Raw genomic sequence first — 8,053 nt, forward strand, 5'->3', positions numbered from 1 at the left:
AAATATTCTGTTATTTTACCTTCAATTCCAAATATTTTAGATAATGAGGGAGAATGGACAATTTTAAGAAACGGTGCTTTTGTATTTTAATATTCTTTTTAAAGCCCTCACTAGAATTTTTATTATGTTTATTCCTAGTTTTTAAGAAATCTATTTCTTTTTGCATTTGTAAATAAGAGTTTTTTTTGTGTATAAAATAATGTTTGTACTGGTATGTTACTTTTGTGATCAGCCAACTTATTGAATTATTTTATTGTTTCTAATAGTTTTTTATTTAATTCACTAGACAAACAAGTTTACCATCTTCGAATAACCAACATACATTAAAAGAAGAGTGTATACAGAAATATACCTGTGGATATAAAGAAATTACACATTTTGGCCAAATAACAAATGCACAAATATTATTGGTCAAATATCTGTGTATTGAAAAAATCTCAAATATTTTATGATAAACTTATCACTTTAATTTTATTCACTTTCAGTGATAACAGAAAGCTACAGTTTTTTTGTATTTATCCTATGCAAAATTGAAAGAAAATCAAGGGCTCAGTATTCCTCAAATTTCTACAGACTTAATCACCTAAAGTCTTAGTGATATTTATAAGAAGCATACTTCAATACACATAAAAATTAGGGGACACTTTATGTCAAAGATACTTCCTGAATTTTGAAAAAACATACATTGTCATCCCCTTTTTCTTGCAAACAAATCCTGATTTTTTTTTTTTTTCTTTTTTGCGGTACGCAGGCTTCTCACTGTTGTGGCCTCTCCCATTGCGGAGCACAGGCTCTGGACGCGCAGGCTCAGTGGCCATGGCTCATGGGCCCAGCCGCTCCATGGCATGTGGGATCTTCCCGTACCAGGGCACGAACCCATGTCCCCTGCATCGGCAGGCAGACTCTCAACCACTGCGCCACCAGGGAAGCCCCTGATTTTTCATTTTAGTTTCATATCATCACATGGCATTGGTAGTTCAATTAAATAATTCTGCTTTATTCTTTGTGCTTTCAGTCTCAAACTCTGATCTATAAAAACTCTAAATTTTATAGAGTAAAAATAAATGAAATGCATTGGGATGTGTACTATTATCTTGTATTGGAAAGTTCAGTGGGTTACAAGTAGAGAACAGAATAATATACTAACTTTGACATTTTATACATATGACATTGAGGTTATTTGGAATACCAGAATCATGGATTCTCTATCTATATATGGAATAATAATGTTCTATCAATGTTTTATTTTGAGTTTTAGCTGAAACAATATACTTGGAAATGTATCAATTGTAAAACCATTTTCCTAATTCAATATGGCAGGGAATTCAGACAGTACGTATTATAAGTTTTCCTGTAGATGCTATTCTTTAGATTTTTCAATTTCTTTTGTGTTGCTTTTGTGACTTGTTTGGAGGTAAAGATAACCATCTGTCTTATACACTTAAAGCTAATTACAAGGATGTTGCATGTTGTCATACATTAAAGTTTAAGATATTTAAAATGTACCTTAAATTTTATAAGCTTTAGATGTTTAGAATATTCAGTTCATTTCCAGTCTGTGAGTTGCAATAAATAAGATATATACTTTGGGCTACTTCCGTTGAGAGTGATTTCATTAATTGTGTGCTTTTTTTTTTCCACTAGTTTTCTTTTTCTGTTGTTGATGTTGTTTATATGTATAGCAGATGGCAACAATCATAGAAATCAGCACAGCAATCAAAGGGATCAGTGGTATGATGCATCTTTGTTAGGGTCACAGGATGCACCCACTGGGAAAATAGCGGCAACATCTGACAGCAAGTGCTGAGCACTATATCTGCTTAGTAATCAGACAGGATCAGGACTGAGGGTGACCTAGAACTGCTGAATGAAATAAGAGAAGATTAAAAAATGATGTCAGAAAGTTTATTTGCAGCAAGGAGACTACATAGAAAAAAGCATCCTTTTTGGCTACTTCAGTAGTTTAATGTCCATTGCTCTCTTGATAGCTGTCTGTTGGTTGGGATAACATGGTAAACTGCATGAGTCAAATCAAAGGTAGGCACAGATTTGCATATGGATATTCTCAGTTTCTTACAAATGAGTACACAAGAATATGTGTTGAAATCTGAGCATTTCCAAGAAATGCTCATCCAAATTCAAAGGTTCATCTAAATTCAACTGGTGTGGGTAATTCTCATGATTTTGTGCAAATTCAACATGGACACATTGATGAAAATTATATTACAAATGTCTGCAAAACTTTAAAGAAATGTTCAAAGGCTTTTAATTTTTATTTTTTTTAACCATTCTTCCTTTTCTTTCTTGATTAATTTGTTCTCATATCCTCCAAAGGTGAAGGTTTTCTAATTTCAGGTAATCAGTCTTCTCCTCATGTCAGATTCTCAACTGGGGGGGACAACATTCATTTTCATTTTTTTAAACCTGGATGAATACAACTCTGTGATGGTGAATTTTATCTGTCAACTTGACTGTGCCATAGGGTGCCCGAATTAAACCTTATTTCCGTGTCTGTCTGTGAAAGTGTTTTTAGATGAGATTAGTAGTTGAATTGGTAGACTCAGTAAAGTAGATTTAGACTGCCCTCCCCAATGTGGGTGGACAGCCTCCAATCCTTTGGGGATCTGAATCCAGCCAAAGTCAGAGGAAGGAGGAACCTACTCTTTCTTCTTTCTTCACTGCTTCAGCTGTGTCATCAAAATTCAATTAACAATCAAACTGAGAAGAAAAATGAGAATTTTATTTAAGCCAAAGTGAACATTGTAACTTGGGAGACCAAATCTCAAAAACTCTGAGGTCTGTTCTACTGGTCAGGAGTTAAGAGATGCGGTTTTATACATTTTGAGACAAAGAAGTATGTTTCATATTGACAGATTAACATAATACATCAACCTCATCAGAGTTGTTTTGGTCAAGTATGCACCTTCAGAGCAAGCATTTCAGTCAATATGACATCCTGTACAGGATGAGAAAGAAATATAAATCTTAAAATTGCAATGTTAGCCTCAGAAGAAAGGGAGTATTTTTCTCCAGACTTGAGGAGGTCTGGTTAATGTATAATGTAGATGCACATTGGGAAAGGCCCACCACAAATGGGGGTATGTGTTTCAATTCTGACTTCATTTGATCATCCTACCATAGAGAAATTTATTTTTCTTCATCAGCTAGACATCAGTCTTCTCCTGCCCTTAGAGTGGGATTTATACCACTGTGTGTCCTGATTTTTCAGGTCTGTAGACTCATACTGGTATTACACCACCAGCTTTCTTGGGTCTCCAGCTTGCAGATGGCAGATCATGGGACTTCTCAGCCTCTATAATCATGTAAGCCAGTTCCACTTACATATGTGTCATTGGTTGTCTTTCTCTGGCAAAACTTGACTAATACAAACTCTTAACTGTTTGATTACTCTCTGCTACATAGTTTGAAAGGATCCCCAAACTTAACCTAACATTTGACATCATTTACACAAGAAAACATTCTTTCTGATTTCATATCAGGGTTAATACAATTTTTACAGGAGGAATACAGACCTCAAATCTTGAAATATAATATCTACATCTCTTTTCCCATAAATCCAATTAGTTATCATTTCTTCATGTATAAAGTTTTATTAATATCTCTTTTTTCTTTCCTAGTGTCAACATTCTAATGAAATATTTTTCATTTTACTACAAACAATTAAAAATCAAATTACATGATGGTTGACTGGTGGGAAATGTCTTTAAACTTTCTACAACTGGAATACTATTTGAACCTTATAAACAGTTTCTATACCTCAAAGGACAAGAGCTAAAATTAGTCTACAAGGAGAAGTATGTATTTGTATAGATATATGCATGCATACATGTAGGTATGTATGTATGCATGAATGTATCTATTTATTTTAAATCTTTTTGATGAGTCTTGTTATTTCATCAAGTAAATGGATAAAATCAATTTTTTTGTATTTTGATAAAACTTACTGCAGCTATTAGTCAAACTGTGTCAATAAAGAGATTTAGCAATTTTGTTGCTGTTTGTTCATTTTTCTCTAAATCTATATTTTATATTTTCAGTGCCTCCAAATTATTTCAGTGTCTTAGAATCTTTGTGTTGTTTTCCAGAAAGTCAGGAGACAATGCAATGTAATATTTGTAATTGTGAGCTAATCTCAAACTTAGCTTTGAGGGGAGAGTATGAAAAATCTGTACTCAGAAAAGTATTCTGGAGTAATTTTTTCCATATGCTATATTTTATTTAAGACTCATCAAGCCAAACTCTCTAAACATTTAATATTTGACTGTTTTAATTACCTTATCAATACTTTGGATACATTGTCCTGTGTATAGGTATTTCCCATGGAAAAAAAATTTGTTTTCTTCAGATACTAACATAATTACATGCCAAGAGTAACAAACAAACATATTGTAGTTGATTGTTCTGTAAATTCAATGTAAAACAAAAAGAAAATAGTAGCATATGATAGGTGAATTGGTTATTATTATAATAACTACTTAGAACCATAGAACTATGAAAAGTGAACCTTCTCCAGAATTTCATTTACAGTGTTTTATAATATGAATTCTTTTAGATTTATTTTGTTTGATGAACATAGTGTAAATTTGACTATATTATGTGGTATAAGGTAGTATTGACTAGTAAGAAAACAAGTAAATAAGTAGTAAGTAAGGCAGATGAGCTTTGATCCAAACCAGACATGAGTTTGAAACTCTATCTTTTAATAGTTAATATTACACTGGTAATTCATTTTATATTTGTAAGCCTAATTTAATTTTTAAGCAGTGATATATATGATGAAACTAGTACAATAGCAAAAGGTAAAACACAAAGTGGCAGGTATTATCATTATTACAATCATATTCATTCTTTACCTATGGAGTTATGGTTTGCTAAATATAATTTTTAAAATGAGGTATATGTGCCTTTAAATTGTATAAGCTGTACAAGTTGAATTGACCTTTATTTATTACTTTTAATTATAAAACAAAATATCATAGAATGCATTAAAATGCTGATATAAGCAGAAAATGCAATTAAAGGCAAATAAGTTATTTTTAGATATGTGTCTAGAAAGAACCCTTTCATTAAAAATAAAGTTTCAGTGATAGATAAAAAGAGATAAATTAACCCAAAGAGATAGGTAAAACTACTATATATATGTAATTAGAAAGATTCCAGGATGACAGCCTTGCATCAGGCCTAGAATGATGAGGAAGATAGGAGACATTTGGAAATATGCAGGAAATGATGGGTTTGTGAAAACTCTTCAGTTATAGAAGATTTTAGTAAAATATAAATGAATATGGTGTGTTTTTTATATACATCTATGTGAATTTTAAATTTCAGTAAAAAAGAGAGTTATATCTGACTGACCAAACATGATGTACATGAAAAAAGAAAAATGGAACTTTAATATTTTTAGATCATAGGTAAGCACATGTTAACCTATATTCCTTAAAAGTCTCCAAGAAAATACATGGTAGATTATATAAATTATTCCCATGCTCAAAAATTTTAAATAAAATAAAACAAACAAAGAAAATGTTTCTTGGATACAATATTATGAGAAATTCTAGATTGGAAAGTCCAGAGAGGATTGTATGGTACTACGCCCATTAAACATCTCAGATGTGAATAGCATCCTAACTAGTACTGCTAAGGTGCCATATTGTTTCAGCTACAATAACACTAAACTTAAGAAATTTATGGCGATGTATCATTAAAAGTACTGAGGGAGGGTAACAAATATAGAATCCATCTGATAGCTATATTATTATTTGAGATTTAAGTGATCTAAATATAATTTCAGACAAGCATTTTCAGAATATTTGTAAGCCACAGACCTTCATTGAAAGAACAATGAAAAGATATACACCAGCCAAAAGAGAAGTGAAATCAGAAGGGAAGGTTGGACTGTAAAAAACAATAGTGAGCAAAAATTTCATTAAAATTTATTTTAAAAACTGAAACATTGACTATAAAAATAATAATTGTGGTAAATATTCATATCCATTAGTTCTAAAATTAATGCTTCACTATACTGTTAGTTTTGAATCATTTTAAGTCTAGAAAGAGTATACCTTCTATTTTATTACCAGTAGGTAATGCAAAATTAATACACAGAGGATTCACAGTCTGTGAGTATTGACACCAAAAGATTCAGATACATATGTGTGAAATTTTCTAATAGTAAGACAAAATAAACAATGTGAGATTCAAAAAGAGTACAGATAATGGGAGCATCAAATCATACTGAACAAGAAAGAGTTGAGAAAGCTTAAATTCATGGAAAAATGAAAAAAAAAAAGAAAAAAGGTTGTTTCCTGGGCATTCCTTGACTCAAAAAATAGTAGAGAAAGTATATATTAAAAAGTGATAGTATACACAAATTTCATAAAGTTATACAAATGTGCTGTGTGTGTATATTTTTAAATTAATAGCTGACCTCCAAACATACACACACACACACAAACACACACACACAGATACATACATACACAGGGCATCCTCCCACAAAACACAAAAAATAGGGAACTAAAAACAGAATACTGAAATCACACAAAGAAGTTATGGTTACTATCAATTCTTTTAAATTAATAAACTTTAATTTTTAGAGCAGTCTTAGGTTCACAGCAAAATTGAGTACTTCCCATAAATCTCCTGCCCACACACATGCATAAACTCCCTCACTATCAGTATCTTGCACCAGAGGGAACTCTTGTTACAATCAGTGAACCCACACTGACACATCATTATTACCCAAAGCCCATAGTTTACATTAGGGTTCACTCTTGGTGTTGTACATTCTAAAGGTTTGGATAAATATATAATAATGCATAATAAATGTATAATAAATATATCCATCACTATAGAATCATACAGGATAGTTTAACTGCCCTAAGATTCCTCTCATCATATACATGGTAACAATACGTAGCCCATTTGAAATATAGGACAAAACACAGGGAAGGTATTTTTAAAAGCTGATGTACATTGTGAGTTAACCAAGGGACCTTGAATGAATAGAAATTAAGGCCTGAGACAAGATGGAGACCCATATAGGGGTCCATTTGTCAGATAGAAATTTTAAAAGGAGTTCTGCTGTGTCTTTCCATTAAACTAGCTGCCTGAGACCTACTGGGGAGTTGAAAGTTATATTCAGTGCCATTTCAAAGACCCCAGCATTGTGTATTCTGAGAAGTGAAATGAGCACTTTAGTTACTCTCAGTAATGTCTAGAACTCTGAAAGGAAGATCTAGTAAGGCTTTATATTGTGGCCTTATTATACATAGAAGCATGTGCAACTTTGATATATTGGGTATGGGTGAGACAAAGAGATTCCTAAAGATATTCACCCTGGAGCGGACAACTCTTAGACAATGCTCCAATAGTTTGTAAGTGTGTAGATGGAGCACATTTTTGCTGTGTTAGAAAGGGCATCCAGTGCTAAAATGACTGCCTGAAATTTGGGCAATTGTGCTGACACTTGTGTCCCATCCCTTATTGGGGACATCATAGTTAAGGGGTGGAAAACAGCTACATTATAGTGAGCTCCTCCGTTTATGATGACAGCACTGACATTTTTGTAATCCATGAACTGCCATTGCTATTCAGGCAATTAATCCCAAGGGCCTCCCCAGGTAGCCAAGGGATCTGGGAAAGGAATGTCTCCCCCAGGATCACGACTTCTGGCAAAGGACTGGGATAGGGGAGGCCACTCTGTCCTCTGGTGGAATATGCCAGAGGGCCCATTTTGTACTAAGAATTTGTCTCTATTCTGCACTAAGAATATATTCATAGCCATGCCAAGTTTGTGGAGTACTGCTTTCATGACCCAAGATTTAATGGGAAAATGGGTACTAAAGTCCACAATCCCAGAATTAATGAGAACCTCCATTTCCAGAAAAATCCAGTATGTGACCAGCAATTTTCATTCCAATCATGTATAGCACAGAGCCAAGAAAGGCAGTTATTTATATCAGAAACCCATGGGCAAGTTGACTATTATAGGTGGTCCAAGAAATTCCATGGTCAAGAAGGATGTTACAAA

This window comes from Delphinapterus leucas, chromosome 18 (genome assembly GCF_059928025.1).
Source record: "Delphinapterus leucas isolate spDelLeu-1000000601 "Yukka" chromosome 18, BTC_Dleu_Yukka2, whole genome shotgun sequence".
Lineage (NCBI taxonomy): Eukaryota > Metazoa > Chordata > Mammalia > Artiodactyla > Monodontidae > Delphinapterus > Delphinapterus leucas.